The 22,172-nt window shown below is 46.8% G+C and overlaps 1 pseudogene; it reads right to left on the minus strand.

The window, feature by feature from the left end:
• The window catches only part of LOC146210029 (uncharacterized), a 45,567-nt pseudogene extending 25,584 nt beyond the window's left edge, over positions 1-19,983 (minus strand).
• Positions 19,984-22,172: the final 2,189 nt, after the last annotated feature.

Here is a 22,172-nt window from a genome sequence, read left to right on the forward strand (position 1 = left end):
CCCAAGATCAGCTCTTAACTATCATAAACGATTCATGGGAATCAGGAGTGGTGCCAGATGCACTAAAGCTATCATTGATATATCCCATACCGAAATCAGGGAAGGACCACACAAAACCAGAGAACCTACGGCCAATAGCTCTCACATCCACTATCTGCAAATTGATTGAGCTAATGATAGCCGCAAGAATACAGCATTATATCGAATACGTACAGCCTGGGTTGCATCCAGCCCAGGCTGGATTCCGTCCGAATATGGGCACGCATGATTGCCTTTGGCTGCTCCGCAGGGTAATCAACCGCAGGTCTCGCAAACAGACACCAGATTACATCCTCGCGGTTGATATGCGCAAAGCATTCGACAATGTAAACCAACAGGTAATCCTACAAGAATTAGCAAAAAGATATCCCAGCCAAAAAGCATACAACTGGATATGCAGCTTCCTTCAAAGTAGACCTATTAGGCTTCATGGCAAAGCTTCGGGATGGAGCCCCAGAACCTATTACTTGGATAGGGGCGTGCCCCAGGGCTCTATCCTCGGGCCTTTGCTTTTTAACTTGGCCATGACCCGCGTAGCAGAAGCGCTCGAGCGAGACACTTCGGCCCGCTTCACCATCTACGCAGATGATGTCACCATATGGACAGAGGCAGTGGATTACCCAAATGAAGAAGTCATGCAGACGGAGCTCCAAGCAGCAATCTTCAGCCTCACTGACAGCTTGGAAGCATTGGGGCTACAGCTCTCACCTGAAAAGACACAACTCATAAGCATAGACGGCAAGAATTCTACAAACACCAAAAAGCAGATTACACTGCATCTTGGACAACACAACATCACGTCTGCAAATGGGCAGACAAAAATCTTGGGGGGCACAGATTTCTAGTTGCAACAGTCCACGTAAATGGATTCGTACATTGCAACGTAACTGGACCCCGATGTTGCATATGATTCGCCGGATTTCAAACAAATACGGTGGAGCCCGGCAAAAATCGTGCCAAACACTGTCTAGAGCGGTTGCTGTAGGCAGGATTTTGTACGGGGCACCTGTCTATGAGTTTTCTAATCGCGATGTTAAAGACATCGAAAAGCTACACAGGGCCACTCTTCGCACCATTACTGGGCTTCCTAAGCACACGAGAAATGAAGAGCTGCTTAAAATGGTCAGCATACCACCCATACAAGACATTATAAGAGAAGCAAAAATAAGAATGCGATCCCGACTGGAAAACACGACCCAAGGGCAGCAGATCATGGCATGGGACAACCGAATCAACATTGCTCCGAGGCCCCTGGGGACAGACACTTCGGCCCCGTGGGAGGCGCCGGTAATCGCACCAAGGCCACAACGACCTATTAGTAGACGGAATGTGGTAGCTAGGCAACTTTTAGCACAGAGAACTGCCCTCACAAGACCACTCAATACAATAGACATCTACACTGACGCTGCAATTAGAAATGAAAGGGTGAGTGTGGCATGGGTGTGTGTGCCAGCGCCTCAGCACAACGGACAGCACACGTGCCACCTACCTGGAGGAACAATTTTACACTCCGAGATGCTTGCCATATGGGGAGCCATCAATACCATTACGACCGCTGCAGCCAGAAAAGATAACTTCAATGGTTATCGAATTTTAACCAAATCATATGCAGCGATTGCAGAGCTGACGGCACCAACTACAGACGACGCAGTGGCCAAGGACATCAGAAAGAGGCTGAAGGGAATGCGGGAAGTTGGAATAGAAATTCAAATTATATGGACACTGGGACATACTGGCACGGACGGGGGAAACGCAGCCGCGCAAGCGGCCGCCGCGCAAGCGGGTGGGCTTGCTGAAACGTACAATGCCCCACACCCCAACTCCATGCCTACACCGACAGACTTAAATCCTTACCAAACAATGCTCACTAAAGGCTCCTCTGGCAGATCGATGATGCACTATGTACGCACAAAAATAAAACACGACAGTAAGCTTAGATTACATGAAGCGACACCAACGCCGGTGTTTGAGGACACGAAAGGGCTCACTCGACCACAAGAAATATTTCTCAACAAAGTAATAACAAACGCTGCTTACACACCGCACATACTTGACAAGTGGTTTCTCCGAAGACACGAAACACTCAAACACAACATATGCACGCACTGTCAGGAACAGTGTACAGCAGACCTAGAACATCTTATATGGCAATGTCCATCGTTTTCACAAGGAAGAAACAAAATTACGCAAATTCCACACGACGACATGCCCACATTAGCAGGTCAGGTTATATCAAGCACCGAAATACAACACTCCATTGCTACATACGGCAGTGAGAGCGGCCTGCTTCGAGTAGTGTGAGAGAGGTCGACTCACAGCGCGAAGATCGGCCGCATGGCAAGCAACAAGCAACAGCTTGAAGAACCGTTAAGACGAAGAAGTTACACTCCCATCCCTCCCAACTCCCCAAGAACCCAAACAGCGGCCGAGAGCCATCCCTTCCTTTCAATAAAGTCTTCATTCATTCATTCATTTACTGAATTTTTATTTATACACTTCTAACCCTATAACTCCTGCTTTTCAACAACCAATTCGCTTTTTGCCAAGTTCCACCGCAGATTATTTCAGCTGAGCATTGGACTGTCTAGAGCCTACGGTCCCACGGAGAGTGACTGCATCGAAATCCGGATGAGATGCTGAATTGGTAGAAACAAGCAACAATTGAGCATATTGTGCTATTCATCCGGATGTCGATGCATGCACCGTCGCTCTACCTGGGGTCGTAGGCTTTAGAGACTCCAATGCTCAGGTGAAGGAATCTGTGGGGGAAGTTGGCAAAAAGCAAATTGGTATCACGAGTATATTATTTAGCGCAAATCGACAGGACGAACAAGGGGGCTACTTTTAACTGATCTATTGAAACACAGCGAGGCACATACATGTACAACGGGCCTGTGCAGCCGCAACCCAGCAAACGAACTTGCAAAGTCGCCTATATTCAGTGCAGACGCTTCCAATCTGTGCAGACGCGATAGGAAGTTCATCTCGGCATTATACAAAACAACTGAGGTTTTACTTACACAATTGTGACCCTCTGAGCTTCTTTATCCACTAGTGTAAATAAAAAGTTCTACTCTCTCTACAGGTTTACCATCAAGGAGGCTATTAGTATAACCTTCTTGTTCACTATACACCGCACGCATATTCTTCGATAAATTTATTTGTGTACCTGCGTGTTCTAAGACTCTAGTTGCAAAGCGTGGTACTGCCTTTAAATTATGATTCATTCCTGATCTTCGTTTTCCAATTTCGATATATATCGGCACTCTGCTTTTTCTTCATTGAATTTATCCAATTATTACCTTCTGAATTTTTTCCTGTCGCTTGAAGCTATTTTTGCCCAGTCTTTCTCTGCCGCGTATTTACTGCATGGTTACTGGTTAGTTCCTTACCTATTTTTCTCTGTTGTCAGTCAGCGCTTTCTAGGTATGCATTTTAATACTCTAGCGTTCTAGCTGTCATGGTCTAATTTCCTCACGCGTTTCTTATTTGATATTTTATGATGAGCTCCCAGTGCCTCGAAAGATGGCCAGTCATATCTGTTGTTGTTTTGGCCAGTGCGCAAGGTTCTAATTCTCCAACAGCTCGCTGATATATTTCTAGTATCGACTGTAAATCTGCCGGGAATGAGGCGCAAAACCCCGGATGTAAACCCTCACACCATTACACCTATTTCAAATAAACTTCAGTACCTGATTTCTCTCTTCCACATTCCTCATCTTACCGGCATTTTTCCTCTAAAATATTGTTCGCATTTTTCCGTGTATGTGAGCCCTTCTTTTGCCCATATGCCGAGATATATTACCATGCCAATGTGGATATTTCATCGCCTTTACTTTAATCACCTGATCAGTTCAATCGTTATATATCATCAGTGCCGAGTTAATTGCGCTAAAGCTGAAGCCTAGAACGTCCCCTTCGTCTCCACAAGAATTACACAGAGCTGGCAAATCTTTCTAGCTTATGGTAAAATATGCTCCGCAGGGAGCCGCTCCACTATGCCCTCTCCGCCTAATTTAAACGGCATATTAAGGCCTATATCTATTATATAAAGCATCAACAGCAGTGGTGATAGTGGACAACCTTGTCTTAATTATTTGCATACCTCGACAGTTTCTGTACCTCTTATCTCTTGCCATGTAATTTCAACCTAATTGTTTCGGTTTATTTCTGTAGTAAATAAATTAGTTATCTCATGACCGACACCTTCATCCATAAGTTTCTTCCATGTGAGCTCCATGTTTGCGTTGCCTTGTACCCCTTCCATACACAACGAGGCTAAATATAAAGAAAAAAAAATGTAGCGCACCAAGGGTGGAGAAAGAAGACACACACAGCGCTAACTTCCAACTAATATTTATTCAAGGAAGGAAGAATGATTTTTATACCACCGCATATCGCGTGAGCCTGAATAACATGCGTTAGCAAGATGTATCAGCTAGACACACAATCTCTTTTGGCAACAACGCCACTGAAGGGCTACTTATACATTCATCTTTCAAAAGAGGAATCCATTGAGCTTCAACTATTCCTCAAATAAATATTAGTTGGAAGTTAGCGCTCTGTGTGTTTCTTTCTCCATCTTTGTCTTGGTGAGCTACATTTTGTTCCCTTTAATCATGTACCAAGAAGCCCTATCATCTACCCTTCTAAATATAAGGGTTTGTTTTCGGCCCTACTTATTCCGGCCCATTAGGTAAGCACGGATAGGCTATCATCTAAGAGTCCACCATTTCTAAACGCGTTGTGAAGTCCTCCGAGAATCTTATTCTGTGGACCCATAATTAGCCTCGTTTTTTTTTTTTTTTACTTTCCCCGCCTGCATTACCAGCCAGTATATGACAAATGATACGTAATCAGCCTGCAGGTCTTAATGTGCATCATCTATCGTTTCCTGCTAAAATCCAAAGTTAATTTTCGGCGCCGCGAGCTATCGCGAATGTGCTTATTCGTAATGTTTCCATTTTTTCACAATCTTTTCTTGCTTTTCGGACAGTGTTCATTATTCAGCTTTATTAGAATTTCGTTTATCCTTAAGAATGTACATTTAGGAATATTTTTTCCGCATTTTCCAGTTTAGATTGTAGAGTTCTAAGCAGCTTTCTATCTGGCTGCTCTGTTTTGAATCCTGATATGCGGAGATTACCCTATCGTCACTCCTAAATGACTCAAGTATAATTGATGCAATGTAGTTCACAGCATCGTGTCCTACTGAACAATCTGTCTCGGCACCTTGAACTCATTCCTGCTCTCCTTGATTTTTTTTCACCTGTACCCCTTATACGATACCAGAGTTTTATTAATCCAACCTTAATTTTGTTAGTCCAAATTTAATTGCATCGTAAATTTAAGCCATCGAATGATCGGCGGACTGTTTTATTTTGCTCAGGTCGAGGGCATGTAATTGAGGTTTTTTTTTCTAGACACAATTCCCATTTTATTTTATTTCCTCCTGGGTCACAAACCTCCTCCTTTACGGTCAACAGAGGCGCGGGATCCCCTTTACGGTTACCCTTCGTCCCTCTATGAGGTTTCAGAGCACAGTCAAAAATTAGGCCGGTCAACCCGTGAAGTAGGTGTGCCGGTGTGTGACTGGGGAATAAGTTCAAGAAAGTTACTTTCTTTTACAAACAATTTATTTATTTATTTTACATACCCTCAATCGCCGAAGCATTGAAGATGAGAGTGGAATACAGTGATGGAAATAAAATGAATACGCGGTGACATTTGCTAGAACAGTGAACACTTGATGCAGATCACAGTAGACAAATCAGTCTTAATGACCAAATTACAAGAATATTTAACACAAAAAAGGGTTAAAAAATACGTACTTATAGCAACAAACTCCGAGTATATAAAAAAAACTAAAAGGCGCAGTTTGGAAACGCTATTTACACGCACAAAATACAAAATGGTACATAGCTAATGCAAAAAAGTGTCGAATAGAAACCCAACTACATAAGCAGATCGTTATATGGAATAGCAGAACACGTAAGTAAGACCAAAACGTCATCACTTAGATCGAAAATTAAACGCACAGAAAAAGGCACTTCCGCTGTTAGTACGCGTCATCGAAAAACACAAAAGCTAATAATGCCTTCCTCTAAAGGACGTAATGATTGAGGCACGCGATATCAGCCGGTAGGTGGTTCCAGTTGTTACATGCATGTGGCAAAAATGAGTAAGAGAATCTGTACTAGTTGCGAAGAATATATCCTACTTTGTGTCAGTGGTCTACCCGTGATGAGCGATAACAGGGTTCTGGAATGAGCTGCGTTCTTGAAGATGAATGATGGTATATTTTGTAAAAGAGAGAAACGAAAAAAATTTCTACGCAGATACAGACAGGGTACTGAAAGATTGGACTTCATGCTTGCTACGCTTGATGTGCGATAGTAGTTGGACAGAATAAATCGATCTGCATTGTTCTGCACAAGTGCGCTTGGTTAGGGTCCCATATGGAAGCAGCATATTCGAGTTTGGAGCGCACGAGTGTCTTATAAAGAAGCGTGTTTAGTGAAACTGAGGCCCTACTGGAATTATGTCGTAGATATCCCGAGCATGCGGTTAGAGTTGCAAATTATTGAATCAATGTGCGATTGCCACGACAGCATTGAGGTTATGATTAGTCCTATGTACAGATACGATTATATGGCTTCCAGTTCCTTATTATTCAGGTGGTACTTTGGTGGAATCGTGCCGCGACGGGAAAAGCGCATTATCTTTCATTTGTTAGCGAAAGCTCCATATTCCATGTCTTTGCCCCGGTTAACAACGCTGTTAATGTCCGACTGCAAAATGGTCGCGTCGTTTTCATTGGCAATTTCGCGATAAACAACGCAGTCGTCCGCGTAAAGAGGCATCGAAGATGTCACATGATTAGGGAAGTCATTCACGAATATCAGGAAGAGCAATGGACCTAAGACGGAACCCAGAGGAACACCAGACGTTACTTTTATTAGGTTTGAGTCATAGCCTTCATGTGGTACGTATTGGCAGCGGTTAGAAAGAAAGCACTCAAACCAAGTATGAAATTTAGCCTCTAAATTTAAAAGAGACAGCTTATACATTAATAACGAAAGGTTAACATTATTAAATGCTTTGGGAAAGTGAGGAAAAGCGACGTCAATGTCAGAGTGTTTACCGAGAATTGCATGCAAACGATGAAGCGTAAAGAATAGTAAGTGCGTTTTGCAGGAATATGAACGTATGAAGCCGTGTTGCGCGCTTTGCAAAAATGAGTTCCCTTCTAAAAAGTTAAAGATATGCGAATACAGCACGTGTTCCAACATTTTACACGGAATGCTTGTTAATGAAATGGGTCTGTAGTTTAGAGGTGAATGCATGTTACCTGATTTGTACAACGAAACCACCTTCCTGGTCTTCCATTGCTGTGGTAGTGCACCGCATTCAAGAGATTGCTAAAAGATTTTTGCCAAAAATATAGATGACCACATGGTTGTTTTCTTTAGAAATTTTGAATTTGTTATCAGGCCCAGAAGATGAGATTTTAAAAAAATCAATTATTCCCACGACGCCCCCAGGATTCATGGTCAATGGTAACATTGGAGAACACTCGAAAGCTGAAAATGTATCCGAAACGCATTCTACAGCCATGGGCGAAAATACATTAGAGAATACAGTTTTCAGAACAGAGGGAGATTCAGCAGGGGAAATTGGCTCTCTAGAATCATTGTGCAGAGAAATTGTTCTATCATCTTTAAGTTTATAGTAGACCAGAACTTTGAATTCTTTATTAACATATTTGGCAACGTGGTATTAAAGAAGTGTTCCTTGGCATTCAAGATCGCTTCGGCGTGCTCCTTCGAAACTGAGAAGTAGGCCTCCCACCGTTCAGGCATGTTTCCATTTTCAGCGAGACGAAAAAGTCGCTTTTTTGGTTAGAAATGCGGGGGAGAGTTCTGGTGCACCATGAGGTTCTAATATTGCTCCTAATACGCCTCAGGGGAATGAACATGTTGCTGAGCTCAGCAACCTTGGCCGCAAACAAGTCCCAATCTTGTTGTGCAGAACACAGTTCAAAATATTGCAAATATGTGTCCAGTAGTGACAAAGATTCACATTAATAGCGTGAAAATCAGCTTTACTCTAGTCACGAATCTGCTTGGCTTTTACAGGTAAGCACGGAAAGGAAATTTTTAGATCAAAGTGAAGCAAATCGCGGCTTCTTATGTTGGGCAAATGAGTGATAGAAGAAAACAATTCTGCGTGAGTCGTCAGTATTAGATCTAGAGTGTTAGCGGACTGTGACTCCCACCTGATTGGCTCTTTGACAAGCTGGGTGAAATGAAAGCTTACGCACAGGCGAATAAAATTCTCACTGGGCCGAGAACGGAGAAACGATAGGATAAGGCCCATCTCAGGAAATTTTAGGAAAGTTAAGGTCCCCTAACAAGAATATAGGCAAGACAGGGTAGCGAGCCACTATGATACTGAAGACATCATGTACTTCGTCGATAAACGCGGCTCCGGTGTTTGGGGGCCGATAACAGACGCCTAGCATTATTCTGCTACTTTTGAGAGTGATACCAATCCATAAGGCTTCCAAGCTAGAAGTCACAACTATACAGAAAGAAGAGATTGATCTTGATAAAGCGATCAGTGTTCCCTCACCGTGCCGGCTTTTTCTGTGGTAATGATATATATAACATTTTTTTACAACGTATAACATTTCACTACTGTGGATTTTCGCATTCAGCCCGGTTTCCATTAAAATTATTATATCTGCCTCTGTAAGAAACAAATAAGTTAAATTGATCTCGTTTATTTGTGACACTTCGTTCATTGGAATATATTGTTACGTGCTGTGTACGCACGGAAGTTTTATTTCGAGGGATCGCTCCAAACAGGACTGCGGCGAAGCGTACAAACATCCCTCTGCCCTTTTTCTTCTTTCTTCACTGATCTAACCGACCATTCTTCTTCATCTTCCGTCGACGTTCTGCGAAGGCGCGTGATATTTTCCTTCTCGCAGACGAAGCCCGTCGGGCGAGTTACATAAAACCTCTGGAATGAAATCGCTTGAAGCGCGCTACATGCACCACCTGAGACTGCCGTGGCCGTTGACCATTCGCTGTTATGCGTGCTATAACGTAATTAAGGTCACTGATGCGCTATAACAAAACAAACGGTCCGGTGTAGCGTGACAGCAGTTTTTGACTAAGACCACGCTTACGGAGAGGTGTCCGCAACCACACATAGGCACCAGGAACATAAGAAACTTGTTGGTGTCGGGCGTCGTAGCAGTTATGTATGTATGTATGTATGTATGTATGTATGTATGTATGTATGTATGTATGTATGTATGTATGTATGTATGTATGTATGTATGTATGTATGTATGTATGTATGTATGTATGTATGTATGTATGTATGTATGTATGTATGTATGTATGTGTTGAAGGCCTCGCCTTCAAAAAAACGGATCCGCGAGCCATGGTGTCGCCCGGCGAGTGACAAATCCAGTCTCTTAAAAACACCGGTTTATTCCGGATAAACAAAAAAAGCAAAACAAAGAAACATAAGGCGCTACTGCGCTGAGAACAGGCTGTTCATGCGCGCGACAATAGAACAACAACGGAAAGCGGGAAGAATGTCAGGGCCTTACCGCGGCGAAGCAAAACACACTGCGGAGCGAATAAAACGAGCAATAGGGCCAAAACGTTAACGGCGGAACAAGAAACATTGCTCCTCGAGGGACAGCAACTCACACGAATATGCCTAGGCTGTTCCTGCAGGCATTGCTTCCATCTTCGTGTCGGCAATCTTCTTTAAGTCGTCCGTGCACACCTTGCTTGCCCATGACGCACGCCGGCTGCGCCAAGCCGGCCTCTCCGCCGGGGCAAAAAAAGGCCCCGCGCCTTGCTTCCGACGCACTTATCTACCCTCGTCTGTCGCCGCTAACATCACGCCCCCCCTCCCCCCCCCAAGATTATCTGGTTGATCATGCGCACTCGCACTGCCCGTGCAAACATAATGCAAATAGGAAGAAGTGCATGAGGTTTAAAACACTTGAAGGGGCTGACACTCCCCCCCCCCCCTCCTCTCAAGACGGGACACCTCCCGAGATGTAGAACGAAACAAAGAAGGGCACTGGGAGGAGTACAAAAACAAGGCTGGTGCTGACGAGCTGCCCGCTTGAAGGCATCCGCTGGATTGGTGGCACTCATCAGACGATGGTCCACGTGGTTCACATCTTGTAGACCGGAGTGCCTGTACGTACTTTCTGGCCGCTCGTTGTACTTTCTCAGGTCGGCGACGTTGACTGGTCCGATCTCCCGGCCACCCTGCACATGACGAAGCATGTAAGCGAGCCGCGCAAGACGCTTTATTACTACAAAAGGACCAGTCCACTGAGGAGCGAGAGAGACGGCAAATCCTCTTTCGCTGGGGTGAAGAACAGCAACAAGCTTTTAATGAACTGCGGAGGTGTCTACAGACACCACCTGTCCTGGCGCACTTTGATGACGACGCCCCTACACTGCTTCATACAGATGCCAGCAACATGGGCTTAGGTGCTGTGTTGGTGCAGCGCCAGGATGGTGTGGCAAAAGTAATTGCTTACGCTAGCAGGACCCTATCTAAAGCAGAAACGAACTACTCGGCAACCAAAAAAGAATGCCTTGCAGTGGTATGGGCGGTTATGAAGTTCCGCCCTTATTTGTACGCTCGCCCCTTTCAAGTCGTAAGCGACCATCACTCTCTCTGTTGGCTGACGAACTTAAAGGATCCTTCAGGGAGACTCGCGCGTTGGAGTCTTCGATTACAAGAATTCGACATGGCAGTTTTATACAAATCTGGAAAGAAGCACACAGATGCAGATTGCCTTTCGTGAGCGCCGGTCGAACCTTCCACTATGACAGATGAAAACACTGCGTTTTTCAGTGTCAAAGGTGACGGAACGCTTTCCCAACAGCAACGAGAGGACCAGGAATTGCTCCCTCTTATTGATTCCTTGGAGAAGCCAACTACGGTTGTGCCGAAGATTTTCGCCCGAGTAATCGCTTCATTCCTTATTCGCAATAACGTACTTTACAGGAAGAACTTCCGTCCTGGGGGAAACAGTCATCTGCTCGTCGTCCCATCGGCTCTCCGCACTGAAGTTTTGCAAGCGTGCCACGACGAGCCAACCGCCGGTCACCTAGGCTACACCCGCACGTTGGCTAGAGTACAGCACGTATACCACTGGCCAAAACTGCCGGCGACAGTGAAACCCTATGTACGTACGTGCATAGACTGCCAGCGCCGTAAATCACCCCCTGTAAATCCAGCCGGCCTACTCCACCCTCTTGAAGTGCCAACGACACCTTTGAAGCAAATTGGCATGGACCTCCTGGGACCATTTCCGACGTCTACAGCCGGGAATAAATGGATAATTGTCGCCACCGATTATCTGAACCGCTACGCGGAGACCAACCCTTACGGAAATGCCATATCTGGACTTATAAAAAAAAATCCAGACCAGGTATATCAGGAATTGGGCAGATATGGTATATTAGGACAGATCTGGGCCAGATAAGGCATATCTGCCCAATTCCTGATTTCGAGTACCAGATAAGGCATATCTCGTCAGATATGCCTTATCTACCCAATTCCTGATTTAAAGATCTAGCCCGCATGGCAGGTAGGTTTTGAACTATAGATCTATATATATCTGCATATCAACATAACACTTTATTACAACACACACAAAGCAATTTCAATATTCCAGCTAAATGCACGCTTAATCAAGTTTGCCAAGGGAAACCTGAATTTCCCCTTTTATTTAAAACCTTACAGGAAAATAGCTTTCAAACCACAGGTTTTCTGTTTTCCCTGCCTATATGGAATCGCTCAAAGACGGTCCTGAATTACGTGTGTATACCGGGGGTCAAAGACATGCTCATCGGTTAGTAAATATTGAGATTCTACTCATTTACGCGCGATACTATAACAAACTAATGCAATATCTGAACAGAATAATGTCTACACGAGAAGCTAAAGTGAAATACATTAACCTATTAAAGTAGATATTACATTTTTATTATGCTCTTTTACACACAGAGTTTTAACCAGTAAATGCTTTTAGTTTGAGCTGGTTTACTTGCGAAGCTAAATAAAATAAACGGCTATTAATCGAACTAGACTATTAAAACGAAATTTAAAGGTTTGTCGACACCCGGAAAAGGCACCGCTAAACCGTAGGGCGATAAAACACACACTGTTGGGACTGCTGATAATACCTGAACCTTTTCAAAGTACATATAGGCCGTCAGGAAGTACTGGTGTTACCTTAAGGAGAGACTGCAGTGCAAAATAAGCGAACGCGCCTAACTCGTGGTTGCTTTTCAAATGAGGAGAGAAAACAAAACAAAAAGCATGTCCGATGGCATTTGTCATGACAGCGACAACTCTGCCCCTAAACCAAATCAAGCATGAAGCTACTTCGGTAGTGCAAATAATAATAATAATAATAATAAACAACGAAGGACCCGCCACTCACTGAAATTTGTCAAAATTGCTAGAGCGAAAGACAAATTAGCAACGAAATGTGCGGAAAAATATCACATACTGGCAATTACCATCCAATTTACTGATTGGAAAAATTATTTTCCTTCAAAACAATAAAGTGAACAATATCCTGAGGCTGGCAAGTGCTAGTTCCCGACCAGAAGTCTCACGCTCACGGTTTTGGTGATCGGGCTTGAAGATGAGGCGGCACGATGAGGGTGCGATCCGACACAACGGTGAAGATTTGGCCGGGCCACCTAGCGCAGAATCCCCGAAAAGCTCAATCAACCATCAGGTTCGCTGCCAAGTCTGGGGAGTCAGCCTCCACCCGCAGTGGGACACAGTAATTTCCTCTGTGCCGACGGTCAGACTGAAGCTCTTGTAGGTTTGCTGTCGCATTTTTGTTACATGCACACAGCTAATAGCGAACAGGCGCTGCACACACACCAGCATACACAACTTGCAGCACGCCCGCCAGCCGCACCGAACTCCGATGTCTGCCACCGAAAAGGAACGAGATACCAAGTGCTTAGGCGCACGGAGTTTAAAGGGGGAGGGGAAAGAAGCAAGCACACACAACGGAGAGCGCGAGGCCTACGCGGTATAGAGCGTGGCAGCGAGGAGGAGAGATGAAATGCGAGCCAGCGACGCAGGGGCATCGCTGAGAGGGAAGAGGGGAACGCGGGAGAGGAGGAGTCACTGTCTAGCCACTGCGGCCCTCGACAAACAACCGCCAGCTGTCTCTGAGGGTGAGTCACCGTCTGACAGCGCTGAGGGGGCCGTATACTGAACTGCCATCATTTTCTTGATATTTTGAATCGCTCAACTTAACCGACCATGCTTTTGTGCACTGGACTGCGGCCGCATTTTAAATGAAAATGCGAGTTAGTAGGCGGAAAGAGGAGCATATAGCTATAACCCAGCGCCCTCCTGGATTAAGGAACACATGGTATAATAATTATAGTGCAGCGATATCCGCAGAATATTTGAAATATGAGTCGTAGCTATTTTCTAAATTGGATACAATTAACACGCAGGCCATGCTGAGTGTAGAAAAATTGAAGCTCGACCACATGATGCCAATATTGGATATTTGCAGAAGGTAGACGAAGGCCATATATTGCTAATATACAATAACTATGGCGCCTACATAATTAAGGCCCCGATGAGGTTATATAAAGTCCTGTTGATGCCAGGCATATATGGCCCTGGTCTGTCTATATAAGGTCATGACGATGCCATATATGCCCTTTATCAGGCCACATAAGGTCGCGAGGATACCATATATGCCCCTGATCAAGCCATATAAAGTCCCGTTAGCCGTTCAGATATGGATTATATGTTGCATGATATGGCCAAATCTGAGCCATATAAGGGCAACATTTTGCACATATATGACCTTATCTGGCCCAGATAAGGACTTATTTGCTGCCTTATATATTTGTATCTGGCAGCATATGTTCCATATCTGAAGCACATATGGGATTTCCGTAAGGGAAGGCTCTGCCAAGGGGTACCGTTGCCGAAGCAGCTCGGTTCTTCGTTGAGAACATTGTCCTGGGGCATGGCGCTCCGGCACTTATTATAACTGACCGAGGAACTGCATTTACGGCCGAACTTTTGGAGGCCGTACTTCACCTTAGTCACCGTAAAACTACAGCCTATCATCCTCAAACCAATGGGTTGAGACAACGCCTCAATAAGACCCTCGCAGACATGCTTTGCATGTATGTCGACGTGAACCATAAGAATTGGGACGAAATACTTACCTACGTCACGTTCGCCTACAATACGGCACGCCAAGACACCACTCGCATGACACAATTCAGCCTCCTTCACGGGCAACCAGTAACAACTATGCTGGATGAAATGTTGCTCCCCAATGCCGACACCGGTGATCTCGATCAGGACGCAGAGAAATTCGCTCAGCGTGCAGAGGAAGCTCGCCAACTAGCGCGTGTGCGGATCAAAATTCAGCAGGAGCATGATTCACGACGCTACAATCATAGACACCGACATGTAATGTACGAACCTGGCGACAAAGTGTGGGTCTGGATGCATATTCGCCGCCGTGGACTTTCCGAAAAACTATTGCGGCGATACTGCGGACCCTATGTTGTTCAGCGACGTTTAACCGACGTCACTTATGAGGTGGGGCCAGACGGGGTGTCGACGTCAAAGCGACGCCAGAACCAAGCAGACTTCGTCCACGCCGTACTATGAAGGCGTATCACTCGGGCGGACCTCTTGTTCTCATCAGGACGATGCTTCCTTAGGAGGGGGTAAATGCCGCATAAAAGAGGACGCCAAAGATGACGACTGGGAACAAAAAAGCACGAGCCTGGAAGAAGAAAGGGGAAGCTTGAGCGCAAGACTCGTTCCAGTCGACTATTAAAACCTTCTTATCTTAGGCCCTCCTTGGCGTTCTTTCGAGACGTGACAATATATATATATATATATATATATATATATATATATATATATATATATATATATATATATATATATATATATATATATATTGTAAGAATGGGGGGTTTATTCAGCAGATCAACAGGACTTGATCAGCAGGACTGAGCAGATCAGAGGCGAACACAGCGGCAGCGAACACAGTCAGATCCAGCACGCGCAGCGATCACGATGCCACTGACTGGCATGTTCCTTGTGCCCTTCTTCCTCTTCACAATTACCCGCGGGACGAAGAGGAGACATCCTGGCGACTTACGGTGTGAGCAAGACGGCAGGGTCGTAATAGGGTTTGAGGCGCTGGACGTGAACAATCTCGCGTGCGCGCCGGCGTAGATCATGGGACGGCATAACAGGTTCCACCACATAATTAACCGGAGAGGTGCGCTCCAGAACACAGTATGGGCCATGGTATTTATCAAGAAGTTTTGAAGACAGTCCAGGGGCATTGGAAGGTATCCATAGCCACATAAGAACGCCAGGCGAGAAGTGCGGTGCGAGTGTTGGCTGTCATGGTTGGATTTATGGCGGTACTGGGTGTTAGCCGTTAATGCGCGGGCGATTTGTCGACAGTCTTCCGCATGCTGGGCTGCTTGAGACGCACGTGTATACTCTGATATGTCTGGCTCATACGGGAGTATGGTGTCGATTGTAGCAGAGGGGTGACGGCCGTAGAGAAGCAAAAAAGGAGAGAAGCCAGTAGTAGACTGCGTTGCGGTATTGTATGCGTACGTGACATACGGAAGGACGAGGTCCCAGTTTGAGTGGTTGGAGGAGACGTGCATAGAGAGCATGTCGCCAAGGGTACGATTGAAACGCTCAGTGAGGCCATTAGTCTGGGGATGATAGGCGGAGGTGGTTCTATGAATAATACTGCCCTTGGTGAGCAAGGCTTTCACAACGTCACTCAAGAAAACGCGTCCTCTGTCGCTGAGCAGCTCTCGAGGTACGCCATGTCGAAGAACAAATCGCTGCAAATTGAAGGAAGCTACTTCTGACGCTGTGGCGGATGGAAGTGCGGCGGTTTCTGCATACCTCGTCAGATGATCAACGGCTACGATAGCCCAGCGGTTGCCGGCCGCAGTGTAGGGAAGCTGCCCGTACAAATCAATGCCGACGCGGTCGAAAGGACGTGGTGGGCTGGGTAACGGCAGCAACTCTCCAGCAGAACGTTGAGGAGATGGCTAGCGACGTTGACAGGTGAGGCATGACCGAACGTACTTGAGTACAAAGGTGTACATGCCCCGCCAGTAGCAACGCAGCCGGAGACGAGTGTATGTCTTGAAGACGCCCGCGTGACCGGATTGTGGGTCAGCGTGGAAATAGTCACAAATTTGCGAACGTAGCCTCCGGGGAATAACTAGCAACCACTTGCGGCCATCTGCACAGTAGTTGCGGCTGTAGAGGAGGTTATCACGAATGGCGAAGTGGGAAGCATGGCGGCGCAGAGCACGCGATGGAGAAGCAGCTGTAGGATTGGAGATAAAATCGAGGATAGAGTTTATCCAAGGATCTTGCCGCTGCGCTGACGGCATGTCATTGATGTGAAGCGATGGCGGGGAATCGTCGGAAGGGGAAAGGCTCGCGACCTCAGCTGTAAGGGGGCAGCGGGAAAGTGCATCGGCATCGTGATGTTTGCGGCCAGAGCGGTAAACAACGCAGACATCATATTCCTGAAGGTAAAGAGCCCATCTTGCCAGTCTGCCGGACGGGTCTTTCAGTGAGGAAAGCCAGCAAAGCGCATGGTGGTTCGTCACTACGTCAAAAGGGCGACCATAGAGGTAAGGGCGGAATTTAGTAAGAGCCCAAATAATCGCTAAGCATTCGTTTTCAGTGACAGAGTAATTGGATTCAGCATTCGTGAGTGTACGGCTAGCATAGGCGACCACGTATTCTGTATAACCAGCTTTGCGCTGAGCGAGCACAGCCCCGAGACCAATACCACTGGCGTCTGTGTGGACCTCAGTAGGCGCTGTGGGGTCGAAGTGACGTAGGACAGGCGGTGCCATGAGGATGTGTCGTAAAGCATTGAAGGCATCGTCGCACGCTGCTGACCAAGACGAAAGGTCGGAACTGCCGGACAGAAGTTCTGTCAAGGGAGCAGCAATGGAAGCAATATTCCTAATAAAGCGGCGAAAGTAAGAGCCCGAGGAAGCAACATAAATCTTTGATGGAAGTCGGTTTGGGAAAGGCTGTTACGCCACGAAGTTTGGCAGGGTCTGGAGATACACCTTCTTTGGAAACAACGTGGCCGAGAATGGTGAGCTGGCGGGCGGCAAAACGACATTTTTTTTCAAATTCAGCTGCAGTCCGGCATCAGATAGGCAGGTCAAAACGTGCTTCAGACGGTAGAGGTGTGTGTCAAAGTCACGAGAAAAGACGACAATGTCATCGAGGTAGCAGAGGCATGTCTTCCACTTTAGGTCACGCAAAATGGTGTCCATCATCCGCTTAAATGTTGCCGGAGCATTACAAAGGCCAAACGGCATAACTGTGAATTCGTACAAGCCGTCGGGAGTTACAAAGGTAGTTTTGGGGCGATCAGCCGCTTCCAAGGGGACTTGCCAGTACCCGGAACGTAAATCTAGGGAAGAAAAGAGTTCGGCGCCTTGCAAACAACCAGGGCGTCGTCGATGCGTGGGAGAGGATAGACGTCCTTTCGCGTAATCTTATTAAGGCGGCGATAATCGACACAGAAGCGGATGGAACCATCCTTCTTTTTTACAAGGACAACAGGTGAGGCCCAAGGGCTGCTTGAGGGCTGAATCACGCCATTCTGGATCATTAGGTCGACTTGCTCTTCAATAGCCTGGCGTTCGGTTGCAGACACACGATAGGGGCGCTGTCGTAGTGGTGCGTGGATGCCGGTGTCGATGCGATGAGTGACTGTAGAAGCTTGACCCAAAGAACGTTGGTGAGAGTCGAAGGAGGAGCGAAAGTGATGTAGTAGGTTCAAAAGCTGAGTGCGCTGCTCTGGAGGAAGATCGGCATCGATGGAACGGAGGAACAAGTCTGCAGAGGGGGGAGCGGGCGCAGGTGAAGGGGGGCTGAGCGCAGTCACGGCACAGTGCGGCGCGTCATCAGGTTCCTCAGAGATCAGATGAGATGCGATTGGCTAGATATTTTCGAGGCATTCGCCATGGCTCAAAGCAGTAGGGGAGTTAAATGGGTTAGAGACCCATAACATGGAAAGGCCAGCGGAAATAGCGAGCACTGCGTAGGGCAATGGAAGGCACTTGCGGCGCAGGAAAGTATGGGCTGGTGTGAAGAGAACGGTGTCATCGCTAATAGTATCTTCGGCGATGAGGGCTTTAGCACCGGAATTTGATTGATCAGCGTCTGGTAAGGCATCGGGCGCAGTCGAGAACCCCACTTCAGCTCGAGCACAATCGATAATAGTAGCATGACGCGACAGGAAATCCCAGCCTAAAATTACAGCGTGCGAGCAACTTGGCAGCACGACGAACTCAATCGTATAAAGGGAGTTCTGGATAACTACTCGAGCGGTGCACGCCGCTAAAGGCTTGATATGCTGAACGCTGGCCGTTCGCAACGAAAGTCCCGCAATTGGCGTCTTCACTTTCTTTAAAGTGCGACATAGTTTTGCGTCCATTACCGAAATCGCAGTACCAGTGTCAATTAGAGCCATGACAGGAATACCCTCGACGAAAACTTCAATTAGGTTTGTCGGCGACAGATGAGGACTTGGGTAGTTCGACTGGGTCGCAGTTCTCGCTTCAGGAACTGCGGCCTCTAGTTTTCCTCATGTGAAGCGTTCTGTCGACGTCGCATCGGAAAGATAGAGCGGCGTCGCGGCGACGGTGAGCGGCGGTCGGACATGGCTGAGCGGTCTGGAGAGAACTGAGAGCTGGCTGGAGGCTCAGTAGGCGCGGAATACTGAGGCGTCGGAGACCAGTATGCAGAACCATGAGTAGGTGGTGCCGACACCGGGAGACGGTTGCGGCAATGACGAGAAATGTGTCCAGCAAGCCCGCAAGTGTAACAGATTGGCCGGTTATCCGTCGTGTGCCAGGGATTATGTGGTCTTGGAGCCGGTCGCATAACCTGCGCAGGTTCTCGCGCAGGCGCAGGAGGCGGCTGAACGTAGGCAGGTGGTGGTGGAGCATATGTAGGTGGCGGTCGGGCCGCAACAGCCGCATATGTTAACGGCGCTGTAACAGGCATGGGTTGAGGGGCTGGAGGAAGAGATTCAGCTACCTGTTCTTGAATAATGTGGCGCAAACTGGGAGCTAGGTGTGAGGAAGGTTCTTGATGGCAGGATATAAGGGAGAGCTGTCGAGCAACTTCTTCCCGAATGAAGCTCTTAATTTGTGGCAGGAGCGCAGAATGTTCGTCTGCATTTGTAAGGCCAGCATGGGACTCAGAGTGCATGGTCTTCGCGCGAGTTATGGCCCTTTGTTTCCGCAGTTCATCATAACTTTGACACAGTGTGACCACTTCCGCGACGGTGCGGATATCTCGAGCCGACAGCATCTGAAAGGCATCGTCATCGATGCCTTGCAGAATGTGCTTGATCTTCTCGGCCTCTGACATGTGTGGGTTAACGCGCTTGCACAAGTCGACGACGTCCTCGATATAGCTCGTGAAATTTTCGCCAACTTACTGAGACTGCGTACGCAAGCGCTGTTCAGCGCGGAGTTTCTTCCCAGCTGGTCTGCCGAAAACTTCACAGAAGCTACCTTTAAACGCGGACCATGATGGAATGTCCGCTTCATGGTTTGGAAACCATAGGTTTGCTACGCCGGTGAGATAGAAAATGACGCTGCTTAACTTTGTTTCCGCGTCCCATTTGTTGTAAACGCTCGCTCGTTAATAGGATGTGAGCCAGTCCTCGACATCGTGGTCGTCAGTGCCGTTGAAGATGGCGGGGTCTCGCTGGCGGAGGGAACCGGGACAGATGATGGCCGAGCCAACTTGTACGGCTTGGTGGTTGACGTCCTCAGGCATCGCAGGAGGTGGTAATGTACTGCTGCGGAGTTCCAGGGCGAGAGGATAGACCTTGACCGGCAGCTCCACCAAATGTAAGAATGGGGGGTTTATTCAGCAGATCAACAGGACTTGATCAGCAGGACTGAGCAGATCAGCGGCGAACACAGCGGTAGCGAACACAGTCAGATCCAGGACGCGCAGCGATCACGATGCCACTGGCTGGCATGTTCCTTGTGCACTTCGTCCTCTTCAAAATATATATATATCTGTATATATATATTGTCACGTAGATAAACGCACACAGAGAGTGGATGTATTAACAAATATTTACAAAGGAGTAGCTGACCACAGACGAACAACTTCAGGCCAGCGGCGCCGAGTAGGAACCACCCACACTTCGTCGTATAAGGTATTTACTAAGGTAATCGCTAATTGTATTAGGACAACCTTAGACTGCAATCAAGCAAAGAATCAAGTAGGTTTTCGGAAACGGTACTCGACTATCGATCATATCCATACCATCAATCAGGTGATAGAAAAATGCTCGGGATATAACCAGCCCTTATACATATCATTCATTGATTACGAAAAAGCATTTGATTCAGTCGAAACCTCGGCGGTGATGCAGACATTGCGAAATCATGGGGTAGAAGAGCCGTACGTGAAAGTGCTGGAAGATATATATAGTGGCTGCACAGCAACCATAGTTCTGCATAAAGAAAGTAGCAAAATTCCCATAAAGAAAGGTGTTAGGCAAGGAGACACGATCTCCCCAGTACTATTCACAGCTTGCTTAGAGGAAATATTCAGAGATTTGGAATGGGAGCAGTTAGGGATAAGGGTAGATGGAGAATACCTCAGTAATCTGCGATTTGCTGATGACATTGCCTTGCTAAGCAACTCGGGAGATGAACTGCAAATAATGATTGGTGACCTAGACAAAAAGGGTAGAAAGGTAGGCTTGAAAGTCAATATGCAGAAGACTAAGGTAATGTTCAGCAGCCTCGGGAAGGAACAGCTGTTTACATTAGGCAGCAAAGTACTGGAAGTTGTAGGCGAATATGTCTACTTAGGACAGGTAGTAACCGCAGATCCGGACCATGAAAAGGAAATAAGAAGAATAAGACTGGGATGGAGCGCATTTGGCGAGCACTCACAGAATATGACTAGCAGCTTACCGGTATCGCCTAAGAGGAAAGTATATGACAGTTGCATCTTACCTGTACTCACCTATGGGGAAAATGGTAGGGGTAACATTAAGAGATAGGAAGCGTGCAGAGTGGGTCAGTGAAATAACTCAAGTTACCGACATTCTAGTGGAAATTAAGAAGCAGAAATGGGCATAATCAGGACATGTAGTGCGAAGAGAGGATAACCTATGGTAGCTTAGGGTAACAAACTGGATTTCAAGGGAAGAAAAGCGTAGCAAGGAGCGGCAGGAAGTTAGGTGGGCGGATGAGGCTAAGAAGTTCGCAGGCGTCAAGTGGATGCAGCTAGCACAAAACCGGGTTAAGTGGAGAAATATGGGCGAGGCCTTCGCCCTGCAGTGGGTATAGTCATGCTGCTGCTGATGATGATATCGTAGTGTTTGGCGTTACGTTGCCAGCTGGACTCTAGGCGATCGCTTCGCTTTGCCTAGAGCCCGCATTACTTAAGTCTTGCGCTCACATGGCTGAGGCTAGCTTTAACAATCAGATCGAAAGGCTTCGAATGGCTGGTTTCCCGTGTTCTGTTCTTTGCTGCCTAGGAGAGACCCTCCTACAAAAAACTAAAAGAAAGAAGGAAAAAAATCCCATGCAGAGCCGGGATCAAGGCGACCACTTGTGGTCCCCTATATTCACCAAGTGGCGCACAAATTGAAGAAGGTTGCTGGCCGGTATGACGTACCTGTCGTTTTCTCCGCGCTCAAAAAGCTGCTCGGATTATGTTCTCAAATCGGGCAGAAGAAAGCCCTGTGAGAAAAGAGGCACGGCAAGCATTTCAGTCCTTGTGCCGTCGAAGTGGTGTACGAATTCCCACTGACGTGAGGAGGGGTCTATATAGGCCAGACAGGTCGCTGCATTTAGTATAGAGCACGGGAGCTTGAGAAATTGTTAGAAAACGGAGGCGGGTCGAACTTGTCTATCCATTGTAAGGATTGCAATTGTGAGTCAATGCTTAACTTTATAAGCGTTCTGGGCAGGAGTCGCAATGAAATTGCACGTGAA

This window comes from Amblyomma maculatum, chromosome 1 (genome assembly GCF_055883805.1).
Source record: "Amblyomma maculatum isolate TAMU_Amacu chromosome 1, ASM5588380v1, whole genome shotgun sequence".
In the NCBI taxonomy this organism is placed as follows: domain Eukaryota; kingdom Metazoa; phylum Arthropoda; class Arachnida; order Ixodida; family Ixodidae; genus Amblyomma; species Amblyomma maculatum.